At 46.2% G+C, this 14,546-nt stretch overlaps 1 protein-coding gene across 2 annotated transcripts in view; it reads left to right on the top strand.

Moving 5' to 3' along the window:
• The window catches only part of CPA6 (carboxypeptidase A6), a 161,547-nt gene that overhangs the window by 58,530 nt on the left and 88,471 nt on the right, over positions 1 to 14,546 (top strand). The gene's annotated exons all lie outside the window — the stretch shown is intronic.

Consider the following 14,546-nt stretch of genomic DNA (forward strand, 5'->3'; position numbering starts at 1 on the left):
TTTCTGAAAAGCGACAGGGGCGTGCAGGAGACGCTTTGGGTGGCCCGAAAAATTTCTGGCCACTTTCGCCATTCAGCGACTGCGTGCCGAAGACTGGAGCGCCAGCAAACACTCTTGAACCTGCCCCGCCATCACCTGAAGCAAGAGGTTGTGACGTGGTGGAACTCAACCCTCTATATGCTTCAGAGGATGGAGGAGCAGCAAAAGGCCATTCAAGCCTATACATCCACCTATGACATAGGCAAAGGAGGGGGTATGCACCTGACTCAAGCGCAGTGGAGAATGATTTCCGTGTTGTGCAAGGTTCTCCAGCCCTTCGAACTTGCCACACGTGAAGTCAGTTCAGACACTGCCAGCTTGAGTCAGGTCATTCCCCTCATCAGGCTTTTGCAGAAGCAGCTGGAGAAAGTGAAGGAGGAGCTAAGACGGAGCGATTCCGCTCGGCATGTGGGACTTGTGGATGAAGCCCTTCATTCGCTTTGCCAGGATTCCAGGGTGGTCAATCTGTTGAAATCAGACCACTACATTTTGGCCACCGTGCTCGATCCTAGGTTTAAAGCCTATGTGGTGTCTCTCTTTCCGGCCGACACAAGCCTGCAGAGGTGCAAAGACCTGCTGGTGAACACACTGTCAGCTGAAGCGGAACGTGACACGTCAACAGCTCCTTCTTCATATTCTCCCGCAACTGGGGCTGCCAGGAAAAAACTTAGGTATCCTAAGCAAACCGCTGGCGGTGATGCAGGGCAGGCAGGACCAAGTTTGGACATCTGGTCCGGACTGAAGGACCTGGCAACAATTTCTGACATGTCTACTGTCACTGCATATGATACTGTCATCATTGACAGAATGGTGGAGGATTACATCGGTGACAGCATCCAAGTAGGCATGTCAGACAGTCCATACCTGTACTGGCAGGAAAAAGAGGCAATTTGGAGGCCCCTGTACAAACTGGCTCTATTTTACCTGAGTTGCCCCCCCTCCAGTGTGTACTCCGAAAGAGTGTTTAGTGCAGCCGGGAACCTTGTCAGCGAAAGGCGTAGGAGGTTGCTTCCACAGAATGTGGAGATGATGTTCATCAAAATGAATTATCAGCTCTTCCAGGGAGACCAGCCTCCAGAACGTACAGAGGGACCTGTGGTGGTGGATTCAAGTGGGGACGAGTTAATACTTTGTGAGGATGAGGATGTACACACTGAAGAGGGTGAGGAATCGGTGGATGAGGAGGATGAGGACGACATCTTGCCTCCGTAGAGCCAGTTTGTGCAGGGACAGATTAATTGCCAGCTTGTTTTGTGGGGGCCCAAACGAACCAATCATTTCAGCCACAGTTGTGTGGCAGACCCTGGCGCTGAAATGATTGGTTTGTTAAAGTGTGCATTTCCTGTTTATACAACATAAGGGTGGGTGGGAGGGCCCAAGGACAATTCCATCTTGCACCTCTTTTTTTTCTTTGCATTATGTACAGTTTGGGGCCTAGTTTTTCAAACTGCCATCCTGTCTGCCACTGCAGTATCACGCCTAGATGGGTCACGTGTTTGTGCCGCCCACTCGTGTCGCTTAGCATAGTCATCCAGCTACCTCGGTGCAACCTTTTGGACATAAAAACACTATTGTGAGGTGTGAGGTGTTCAGAATAGACTGGAAATGAGTAGAAATTAAGGTTATTGAGGTTAATAATAGCATAGGAGCAGAAAAACCTACAAATTCTGTGATTTTAGCTGTTTTTATGCTTTTTTTCAAAAAAAATACAGATCCAAAACACAAAACCCAGAACCCAAAACACGGAAGGGTGGTTTTGGCAAAACCAATCCAGATCCAAAACACGAAGAAAGATCCAGATCCAAAACCAAAACACAAAACACGAAAAGTGGCCGGTGCACACCCCTAGTATTTACATGATTGAACATTTGCTACTACTATGGCTTCTGGCAAACGCTGTTATACTGTATTAGTCTATGGTTTTGAAAATTTGAATAATGGGCCTCATTCAGACCCGGTCGCAAGCGCTCTGCGCTCGCAACTGGGTCGATGGTGGGCCAGTGCGCATGCGCACAACGGAGCCGGCTAGCGACAGGCCATCCGTCGCTCCGCGTCTCGCACCAAAGGGGGCGAGCTGCCGATGTTGAGTGAGCGGGCTGGGGGGGGGTGGCTGCCCAAACGGAGGCGTTCCCATGTGAATGCCTGCCGTTTGGGGGCGGCCCCGCTGACATCACTAGTGATGTCAGTGGAGAGATTGCGGCTCTGTTAGAGCCAAAATCTCTCTGGGGCTTGCGGCCACGAGACCCTACCACAAGGGTCTCATCGCAAGCCCGATGGTCGCGATGATCTTGACCATCGCGACCATCAACCTGGCCGCTCGCTATAGCTGTGGGTGATCGCCCACAGCTATGCGCTCGGCCAGGAGGCCGCACACAAAAAACAAAAAAGCCCTGATTCAGAGCGAGCGCTCTGTCAGAATCAGGGCCAAAGTTCTTTAAAAAAAAAAAAAAAGTACAATTACAATCCTGGACTACTTAAAGTGTGTTTACAGTATGTATAATTTGGAAAAAGAAGTAGAGATGTGCGCGGACCCCCGTGTTTTGGTTTTGGTTCTAATTTATGTTGTGTTTTGGTTTGGCAAAACCACCCACAAGTGTTTTGGTTCGGATTCGGTTTTGGTTCGGTTTTAGATTCCTTAAAAATTGTTGAAAACAATAAAAGAAACAAAAAAAACCCAGCTAATTTGTACCTGTTTACATGCAATAAAAAATCTGAGTTCGGTTTTTAAATGCGAGGTCCGAACTGACTGTAGAACTGAACGTTAGATATGGAACTCCAAAGTGATTCCGAACTAGGGCTCAACTCGGAACCCCTTCGGGTGTGTCCGTATTGCAGGAAAACCAAACTGCACATTTCTAATCAGAAGACACTTAAGACAACTGGCAATATACAAGATGAAACACACTATATAACAAATTAGAAGAGTTACAATTTAATCAAAATGCAGTTTCTTTTCTTTTGTTAAAAAAAACATGCAGATGATTCACTATATACATTAATATTTAACATATCAAATATAAAAGAACAATGAAATACTAGAGACAGCAATAAATAAATATTATCATCCTAACATCATATAAACATACATAAACAGAATTCCATCGTTCCATGGTTTGGAACCTGCTTGTTTCTTCTATGAACACTTAACTTTACCTGCAGTAGAGATTGCATTCACTTTTTGTGCGTAATACAATGTAGAAAAGATGGTCTTTGTAAGGCATTATCCAGATGTTTGCATGTAGGGAAGGATATGTGTGTGAAGCTATTTACATAATTGCTGTCTTCTGTTTTCGAGATGACTGTTACTGAAGGATATCATTAAGCATTTTTTGTATTTTTTCTTTTAATGCAGCAGTTAACACATTGCTGTTAATATTTCCATCACTAGATGGTGCCCTAGTACTTGCTGGTGTTCTGATACTCTGATAGCAGAAAATGCACAATCCAGATGTCCCAAATTCTGTCCTCAAAGCACCCTAACAGTCCAGGTTTCAAGGATATCCATAATTGAGCACAGTTGATTAAATCAAATTGACTGAGGTACTAATTAAATCACCTATGCCCCAGCATGGATATCCTTAAAACCTGGACTGTTAGGGTGCCTTGAGCACCGAATTTGGGAACCTCTGTCTTGGACACTTATATGGAACCCCTTGTAAAATACAACACATGAGCAACCCCTGAAAATTATCATTGTGTTTTCATCTGCTAGATATAGTATATCATCATCTGCTGGGCTGCAGGGATGATCAGATACACACCAGCAGATGCACCATCGATATATCATTCCTCTCTCGATTGAAGGAGATATTTTTTCAGGTGTGTACGCAGCATTAAGCAAAATTAGAGCAAGTAACTGTGCACCTTGGCAAAGACATGTTGCACTGCAGATGGGGCAGATTTAAAATGTGCAGAGATATTAAAGGAGCTCATTAAGTAGCAATCACAAAAGAACGATTCACAGATCCTGTGATTTCTTTTTTCTCCAATTTAAAGATTCCCTTATCCACTAATCTGCACACATGCATTACAGATATAGGGCCTGCTTCAGAGCCGCTCGTAAGCGGCCGCTCGTTCGCTCCGAGCGATGTTCGCACATCTGCGCATGGGATGTAATGCGCATGCGCGAACCAGTCAGTGCGGTCGAAAATCGTGTGCTCGCAAAATAGCGAATGCCTGCTAATTTGAGTGACAGGATGAGGCGTTTGTGGGTGGTAACAGGGGAAGGTGCTTGAAAACGGGGGGTGGAGATCCGAACGCAGGCGTGCCAAACGGTCAAAACGGGCGTTTTAAGGGTGTGCATAATTAACAAAGCAGCGTCATTGACCACGTCACTTGGTTGTCTTTTAGCCTGAACTGCTCGCATGATTGCGGTAGGAAAATGCTACCACTAGCACTGCGAGCAGTTCATAAGCCTTTCGATGTACTCGATTAATCAAATAAATAGCAGAGATGACGTATGATGCGAGCGGCCAGGGGGTGTTTTTTCCAAAATAGTGAGCGCATGTTTAGTTTGCTCTTTCAGACATAGAGGCGTCAACAGACCGCAAAGAGCGAGCGCTTAATTAAATAGCCAGCCCCTTTTTCTGAACGAGCGTCCGCAAATAGCGTCCGGCTCTGAATCAGGCCCATATTTCTTTGATTTGCAGATCATTTTCAGGAAAGACAGATCTGCCAATCTTGAAAGGCCCATCATTTTGCTAGTATCGGCTGATTGTTACCATACACTAGCAATCTACAGTTACGATTGGTCGGTGAAATTCAACATGCTGGACAACCTGATTTACTGATTCCAATCACTTTTTGGTTAGAATCTGCGATTGGTCTACCCCATACATTGCAGATATTTTTCCCCAACCATCTGCAAAAAAGGGAATTGTCCCAATCCATCGCAGATGCATGGGGGCCTTTAGATTTATGAGGGGCGTGTCCAAACTCAAATCTAAATTGCTGTGTAGAAATAAAGCTGCCCAGCAGTTACGGGCTACGGTGCGATAGCAGCCAGTATTTACCCTGCATGCAAAAACATATTTGTATCTGCACCCCTTGCATTGCACTATGGTGTGTCCAGGTTTACAGTTACTTGCTCATTCTGTTTTACTTCCACCTCAGAATCTGGCTCTTTAAATCTACGCCAGCTGCAGTGCAACATGGCTTTCCCAAGGGGGAAATTGTATTTTTTGCTCCATTTTCTGATTTGCTTTTAACTCTAAATCAAACCCATAATAAAAATAGTGGCAATATTGAAATGTACAGTATGTTTATACAGATTGATTATGATAGATGATATTGGTCCTCATGAGTGACAATCATCCTTTTAATTCTGTATTATTTTAAATAAAATGTGCATGTCTCTAATAGGGTGTAGTAGGTATTACCGACGGCTGCACGGCGGTTCAAATCCCGACAGCGGAAGCCCGGCAGAGATGAAGATCCCGATCGCTAAATAAGGTAAGTATCGCTAACCTAATTCCCTACCCTAACCCTCCCTTAGGGGTGCCTAACCCTAACCCCCCTCTAAGTGCCAAATCCTAACCCCCCCTTCCCCGCAGCTTAAACCTAAGTCTCCCAGGGGGGTGCCTAACCCTAACCTCCCCCCGGGGGTGCCTAACCCTAAACCCCCCCTTCCCCTAGCCTAAACCTAACCCTCCTGGGGGAAGGTGCCTAACCCTAATTCCCCCCGGGAGTCCTAAAACCTAGCCCCCCCTGCAGCTGTCCGCGCCCGGTGCCCGTCTTGCCTTCGATCGGTATGCTGGGCGTCGGTCTTCCGGCGCAGGTCTAATGACAGGCGTCGAGTTTTCGACGCCTGTCTTTAGTACCTTGCTGGGATATGACAGTCGGGAAGCCGGCGGTCGGGATTTAGACCATCGGCTTCCTGACTACATCCACTCTAATACTGTGAACCTTTGATCTATGTGTTTTTTGTTATTACTTCTGACGAGCACTGCTATAGCTTTCCTTTTTGATCTATTACATTGAAAAGGCCACTATCTTTCTCCATAGCTACAGTAGCTGCTGTCGGATACATCTTGTGTGATTATTTTGTCATTTGTACATTTACTGTTAAATCATTTTATTTTTATTCAATGTGACCCAGCAATACTTGAGGATTTATTTAGTGGTTTCCTTTATCTAGAGTTCTAGACTATCACATGTGCGGCTAGATTGTAGTAATTCTGTGGTTTGGTAATTAGGCTGAGGTATCGGATCTGTACACGCGTGGTCACCGTAAAACATGCTACACACATTCTACAAAAGGTTTTACTCTTGTTACCGCTTTGTACTCTGATTCATCTGTACCAGCTCGGCAGTGTGTGTTCTGCTTAATGTCAGTGCTTCTTTCTGTCTCTGTCAGAATAATTTAATTTACGCAAGACAGTGGATTAATGCTGGATGACACAGGTCCAATAACATTATTTATTTCGTAACCTAATAAAGACCTATCCATCCTGCCATAACTGCACTGTCCCATTACTTTAAACATTTCTAAACATTAGTGATGATGGCAAATATTTGATTACAGTTATCTTCATAAATAAAAGTGTTTACAGAGCTCTCTTGATTATAATCCATTATAACCACTGTCATGCTGATTATATGTAAATTATTGTCCTGGCAGCCAAGAGCATGCTGGAGCTTGTAATCTGCAAATGCCAGCGTGACCAACCATTTACAGGTGGCCTTGGCATGCTGGGACCTGTAGTGCAGGGGGAAATGGTTATTTTTTATTATTTCACACATTCTGCACTCAGGGGTGTTGGAAATAGCCCTAGTGCTTTTATGATTATTACAAGTATTTATGTATTCATTTTTACAGCTACAGCAAGGGCCGTGCTCTTGATCATCATCATCATCAGCACAGATCTTGCGCCAGGGCAGAAGCAGCTGCAGTAGATATGCCCCCTAGAAGGCATACATGCCGCTTTAATTACTTTAGATTGTACATAATGTGTGTGATTGCACCCTAACTGTATTCCGGCTATGCCTGCCTCTTCCATCCCCCATTCTACCTCTCTAAAGGTGCCTACACACTTAGCGATATTTTACACGATTTGCCCGATTCCGATGCATCGTGATTACAAATCGTGTAAAATATGCCCAAATCGTGAGTGTCCACTCGCGATCACGATGCCGATGCGCGTCCCCGCAGGTCGTACATTGCATCTTCAGATCTGCCGTGCTGTAGGGTAGATCTGACAATCTCAGTCACGATGCACTGGAATAATTAGGAGGCACGATAGATCGTTTGTCACATTGGACAGTTTTTAACACCAAATCGTGCCCACGACTTCCAGGAGATGCTGGGAAGTTTAAAGGGAAATCGGACACAATGTCAGATCGTGAGCACATCGCCAAGTGTACAGGCACCTTAGGTGTAAAAAGGCACAATGGTTAAATAAGTCTTAAGTCTGCATACAGACGGATACCTGCTCCTTTTTACTGTGCATGTTCAGAACGAAAAAGTGTGTTTTGCGCCTCTGCAGTGGCCTTCAGAGCCATAACTAGGGGTGGACAAGTGGTGCCGTCACCCAGGGCTCAGGAAGTAGCACCATCGCTGCCACACAGCTCCTGCATCTGGCTAGCAGGGTACCTGGCTAGCAGGCTCCGAGCACACACCCTGCAGCCTGTACAGATGCCCGCAGCGTCCTGAGAATGCTCCAAGTAGTGCCGTACTACTAAAGGTGGGTACACACGGAACAATATATTTCAACAATATGAACAATAACGATATTGTTCAACGATATATCGTTCATATCGTTCCGTGTGTATGCAATGAACGTCCAGCGATGCGTGCTCCCGCTGGACGATAATGATATCGACCATCGTCCAGACATGCAGGCCAATCTGGACGATATAGTTATCTCTCCATAGGGATCCGCGATCGTTGAGTGTGTGGGTGAACAATATTGTTCATCCAGCACACCACGAAGATCGTTCAGCGCTACCGTTATCGCTGATGATCGTTCTGTGTGTACCCAGCGTTAGGGCTGGCGGCCCCGCCCCCCCAGCAAAATAGCATGTGCTCATGGTGTGGGGTAGGCTGGGGTACAGTGCCACTCTGTTCCAACACTGGTGAACTCAGGGCCGGCTCGAGGGCCACATAGGGGAAGAAGTGCAGCAGGAGACCAGCTCCTAGTGGCACATGCCAGCTGCCAGCAGCACTGTGACTAACTTCTGGCTGGCCAAACTCATCTTCCGGGTGGCTCGAATGCAGCCTATAAGCAAAGCAGTGGCCATGTGATACAGGGTCGTAACAAGGGATGTGTGACCACTGTACCGCCGCACAGAGTGCAGGGCTCTGTGGGTGGCACTGTTGTCATCACATGGCCCTTGCTTTGGCAAGCAGGGTGCCTGAAACGGGGCCATCTTAAGATTATAATAATTCTGTCTGCGGATCCTGTCCCTGCTTCCTTATAGTGCTGGTGGTAACGTTCCACTCTCGGAGACCCCTGTCCAGGTTCTCCCCCTGTCCACTACTACTGTTTCCCAGTATGCAGTGCAGTGCCTGAGTAATACATATTTGTACAGCACATACTTTGGGATTTATCGTTTTATACTGTATGTACTATTGCCCTGGGCTGGCTGGGTTTTTAACTATTCCTGTGTCTGATGTCTGACTCTGTAGCAGTCACCCTGTTACCAATGACTTGTCGTTCACAGCCTTCTCATCCTGAGCCTGAGTTTTGGCCTTTGTGAGTCTGCAACTTAGTTCTGCAACGCGTTCTCAAAGTCTGACTTCCAGCTTGAAAGAGCCTGTCTTTATATCAGGTCAGGTCAGTCTTCTGTGCGGGCCAATGTGTGTTCATTTTTTTCCTGTGGGGGCCAATGTGTGTTTTATATTTTTTCAAGTGGGGGCCAATGGGTGTACTTACCTACAATTCAGCATGAACCCAAGGTATATAATTGCTGCCCCTGAACACTGCTGCCCTTTGTAAGTGTTTAGTAGCTGTCAGGGTTGCCATTAGAAATTGTGGGGCCCAGGACTGACAAAATAGGCAGGGCCCCTGAGCCCCCCCTCCTCCTCCTTCCTCCGCTACCGCTAAGTCTCATGAGTCATGACTTACCTTATCGCCTTGAAGAATGCTCCTTCCTTCTGGCTTCTCCTCCAGGGCTGGCTGGCGCTGCTCCTCACACGCCGCAGCTCCTCTAACTTCCAGCAGCGTCAGAGGAGAAGCAACTTCACATATGAATGGCCTCAGGATGCTTTACTGTTGGCATGACACAGGACTTTTGGAGGATGGCCTGGTGTCAAGAGGGGCAGCAAAGAAGCCACTACTCTCCAGGAAAAACATCAGGGCAGACTGATTTTCTTCAAAAGGTACAGGGATTGGACTGCTGAGGACTGGGGTAAAGTTATTTTTTCTGATGAATCCTCTTTCAGATTGTTTGGGGCATCCGGAAAAACGCTTGTCCGGAGAAGAAAATGTGAGCGCTACCATCAGTCCTGTGTCATGCCAACAGTAAAGCATCCTGAGACCATTCATGTGTGGGGTTGCTTCAGCCACGGGAGTGGGATCACTCACAATTTTGCCTAAGAACACAGCCATGAATAAAGAATGGTACCAAAACATCCTCCAAGATCAACTTCTCCAAAACATCCAAGAACAGTTTGGTGACGAACAATGCCTTTTCCTGCATGATGGAGCACCTTGCCATAAGGCAAAAGTGATAACTAAGTGGCTCGGGGAACATAACATCAAAATTTTGGGTCCATGGCCAGGAAACTCCCCAGACCTTAATCCCATTGAGAACTTGTGGTCAATCCTCAAGAGGCCAGTGGACAAACAAAAACCCACAAATTCTGACAAACTATAAGCATTGATTAGGCAAGAATGGGCGGCCATCAGTCAGTATGTGGCCCAGAATTTGATTGACAGCATGCCAGGGCGAATAAGAAGGGTCAACACTGCAAATATTGACTCTTTGCATAAACTGTAATTGGCAATAAAAGCCTTTGACTCTTATGAAATGCTTGTAATTTTACCTCAGTATATCATAGTAACTTCCGACAAAAGGTCTAAAAACACTGAAGCAGCAAACTATGTGAAAACCAATACTTGTGTCATTCTCAAAACTTTTGGCCATGGCTGTACAGTATACACACACTAACACATATATACAGTTATACACACTAACTTACATACACATATATACACACTAACACATACATACAGTAATATACACACTTACATACACACACATATATACACTCTAACACATACATACACACTAACACATACAGGGGTCTATTTACTAAGTTTTAGATGGAGATAAAGTGAACGGAGATAAGGTGCCAGCCAACCAGCTCCTAAATGTCATTTTTCAAACGCAGCCTGTGACATGGCAGTTAGGAGCTGATTGGCTGGTACCTTACCTCTGTTCACTTTATCTCTATCTAAGGCTTAGTAAATAGACCCCACAGACACTTACATGCCATACTTGCTGACATTGGAGTTTTCCTCCCCGGGAGAAGTCCTGGTAGGAGAAGCAGGTGGGAGGTGTTGGGCGCGGGGCCGGACGGGCCGCATCATTAAGCCCCGCCCCTCACTGCAATTTGCCGCGAACGCCGCATATTTATATAAGGGGCGGGGCCAAAATGACGCGATTCTCATAATATTGCATCATTAGGTCACGCCCCGTACTCGCGGACCCGCCGGTCCACAAGAAAACTCTCTTTATTCTGAGGTATAAATGATGTGGGAAAGGTATGTGGAGGTGTGTAAGTGATCAGGTATGGGGAGGTGTAAATGCTGTATGACAGGTATGTGGAGGTCTAAATGATGTGGGGCAGGGATGTGGAAGTGTAAATGATGTGGAGCAGGTATGCGGAGGTGTAAATTATGTGGGACAGGTATGTGGAGGCGTAAATGATGTGGGAAGTGTATGGGGAGGTGTAAATGATGTGGGACAGGTATGTGGAGGTGTAAATGATGTGGGAAAGGTATGTGGAGGTTTAAATGATGTGGGGCAGGTATTGTATGTGGAGGTGTAAGAGATGTGGGACAGGTATGTGGAGGTGTAAATGATGTGGGGTAGATATGTGGAGGTGTAAATGATGTGGGACAGGTACGTGGAGGTGTAAATGATGTGGGACAGGTATGTGGTGGTGTAAATGATGTGGGTCAGGTATGGGGAGGTGTAAATGATGTGGAGCAGGTACATAGTGGTGTAAATGATGAGGGGACAGGTATGGGGAGGTGTAAATGATGTGGGACAGCTATGGGGAGGTGTAAATGATGTGGAGCAGGTATGTGGAGGTGTAAATGAAGTGGGACAGGTATGTGGAGGTGTAAATGATGTGGGACAGGTATGGGGAGGTGTAAATGATGTGGGACAGGTATGCGGTGGTGTAAATGATATGGGACAGGTATGTGGAGGTGTAAATGATGTGGAGCAGGTATGTGGAGGTGTAAATGATGTGGGGCAGGTATGGGGAGGTGTAAATGATGTGGGGCAGGTATGTGGAGGTGAAAATGATGTGGGACAGGTATGTGGTGGTGTAAATGATGTGCGGCAGGTATGGGGAGGTGTAAATGATGTGGGGCAGGTATGGGGAGGTGTAAATGATGTGGGGCAGGTATGGAGAGGTGTAAATGATGTGGGACAGGTATGTGGTGGTGTAAATGATGTGGGGCAGGTATGGGGAGGTGTAAATGTTGTGGGGCAGGTATGGGGAGGTGTAAATGATGTGGGACAGGTATGGGGAGGTGTAAATGATGTGGAGCAGGTATGGGGAGGTGAAAATGATGTGGGACAGGTATGTGGTGGTGTAAATGATGTGGGTCAGGTATGGGGAGGTGTAAATGATGTGGAGCAGGTACATGGTGGTGTAAATGATGAGGGGACAGGTATGGGGAGGTGTAAATAATGTGGGACAGCTATGGGGAGGTGTAAATGATGTGGAGGTGTAAATTAAGTGGGACAGGTATGTGGAGGTGTAAATTATGTGGGACAGGTATGGGGAGGTGTAAATTATGTGGGACAGGTATGGGGAGGTGTAAATTATGTGGGACAGGTATGGGGAGGTGTAAATGATGTGGAGCAGGTATGGGGAGGTGTAAATGATGTGGGACAGGTATGTGGTGGTGTAAATGATATGGGACAGGTATGGGGAGGTGTAAATGATATGGGACAGGTATGGGGAGGTGTAAATGATGTGGAGCAGGTATGTGGAGGTGTAAATGAAGTGGGACAGGTATGGGGAGGTGTAAATGATGTGGAGCAGGTATGTGGAGGTGATGGGAAATGAGTTTTTGAATTTACAGATATGAGTTGAAAGTGTTTTGTCCAACATTTTACAAACATATAAAATCACTGATAAATCACATCAAACTCCTTTAAAGTACCCTAAAATACTGTAAGAGACTTTAAGTTGCAGAAAAACACTTGATGGCTATCATTTGACACCTTTTAACCCCTTCGCTACAGAGGATGAGTGGAGTTCGAGTGAGTAAAAAGACTAATGGTATTTTCTGAAAATACAAAGTCTGATTAAAAAAACAAGGTATAATTTGTGTGGGTACAGCATAAAAAATCATTCATATTGATGTTTGCATGTGACGAAAGGAAATGTAAAAAAATGAGCTCAGCACAAGTGTGAAAAAACCCTCAGCATTGAAGTGGTTAAAAACCTCCAATTCTTTCCTTATCGCCACTAGTAACAGCCTTCAATATAGTCATCCGAATATAGATACTTACCTACTCTCCCAGAAGGTAGGGGAGACCCGCTATATTTTGGGAAGGCCCCCAGACCCCCAAAAGATCAGGCGCAAATGCTGTATCCTAATAATGTAGTTAGAATGGGGAGGGAATACCAGGATTTGTGGCTCCATAGGGAGGGGGCAGTGCCAATATGATGCATCATTTTAGCATCTCCCCCACCCCACTAACCCGCGTTTTGAGGCATTTTTCTGTGTAGGGGTGGGGCCTGACCAGCACCTCCCCCAGAGTGGTCATGTGAATCTTCTCTCCCAGGGGTCTATTTACTAAGCCTTGGATGGAGATAAAGTGAACAGAGATAAGGTACCAGCCAATCAGCGCCTAACTGCCATGTCACAGGCTGTGTTTGAAAAATGACAGTTAGGAGCTGATTGGCTGGAACCTTATCTCCGTTCACTTTATCGCCATCCAAGGCTTAGTAAATAGACCCCCCCCCAGAGAGTAGGAAAAAAAAGGTCCCCATTTAATAACGTGTCTTATTACCAGCAGTATATTTAATTTAATGTTGCAGTGATAGTAACAAATATGCCGTTGGTATTTAACATTACTTACCCTTCCAACAAGGTCCAGCAACATCCCTTACCTCGTCAGCATCCTTCGCTCTGTTGCTGGCAGCTTATCGCTGCTAACGACGGGCTGCTGTGTCATGCACATGCGCGACGGCCAGTCTGCACCTGTGCATGACAATTTTACCCGGCGGGGACACAGCAAAGCATGAAAGACTTCGCTGAAGCTGGAAAGGCCAATGTGGGTCCCCATTTCCGGCAATGGGGACCATATCGCTCTCACCATCTATGGTAGCGTAAGCGATACAGTGACAAACAGCAGTAATCTTAGTTTATAGATGCTTGTTAAATATTTAAATACTGGAAGGAAGTGCTAGAGGGGCTATATCTAATTAGGCAAGTATGTTTCATAGTTACCACTTACTGTATATGGGGTCCAGGATGATTTCACCTTTTTTCATGCACATCTCCCTGGCACTTTTTGTAGAAATATAGTGTGACATCGCCATGTTGTCACATTTGTGGGATGCGTGCATTGCTTCAAGGTATTTTATGCTGCAAGGAGCTGATTCAGCAGTGCAGGAGGAGCTGATTCAGCAGTGCATGCAAGTGCAATCCTGAACGCAGATTCTCGATTATTGGGAATCAGAGCATGCGCAGGACCCATTCTGCTAGAGTGCAGAATGGGCCCTGTGTAATTGCTCGCAGCCCCTGCGATGCCTCTGCCTGATTGACAGGCAGAGGCATTTAAGGGGCGGTGCGGGCGGGGTTTCCGCCCCGTTTTCTGGGAGTGGTAAGGCCAGGGACTGCGTCGACGGACACAATTTCCTGGCCTCACAAGCCGGCCAGCCTGTGTAAGCTGAGGCTTACTCAGCTGGCCGACGGCCTGGCGCAGTCCACCATTGCGACCACCGATGGTCGCGATGGTGATCCCAGCCTACGACTCTGGGATCACAAATGCAGCAGCGGGTGTCGTACACCTCCTGCTGCATTTGCATATTAGCAAGGATGGAATTGCAAAGCTGCCTGCGTGTATACATCATATATCTATAGCCTGCGTGCATACATCATATCTCTATAGCCTGCGTGCATACATAATATATCTATAGCCTGCGTGCATACATCATATCTCTATAGCCTGCATGCATACATCATATCTCTATAGCCTGCGTGCATACATAATATATCTATAGCCTGCGTGCATACATCATATCTCTATAGCCTGCGTGCATACATCATATCTCTATAGCCTGCGTGCATACATCATATATCTATAGCCTG

This window comes from Taudactylus pleione, unplaced genomic scaffold, assembly GCF_031769625.1.
Source record: "Taudactylus pleione unplaced genomic scaffold, aTauple2 ptg000114l, whole genome shotgun sequence".
NCBI lineage: Eukaryota > Metazoa > Chordata > Amphibia > Anura > Myobatrachidae > Taudactylus > Taudactylus pleione.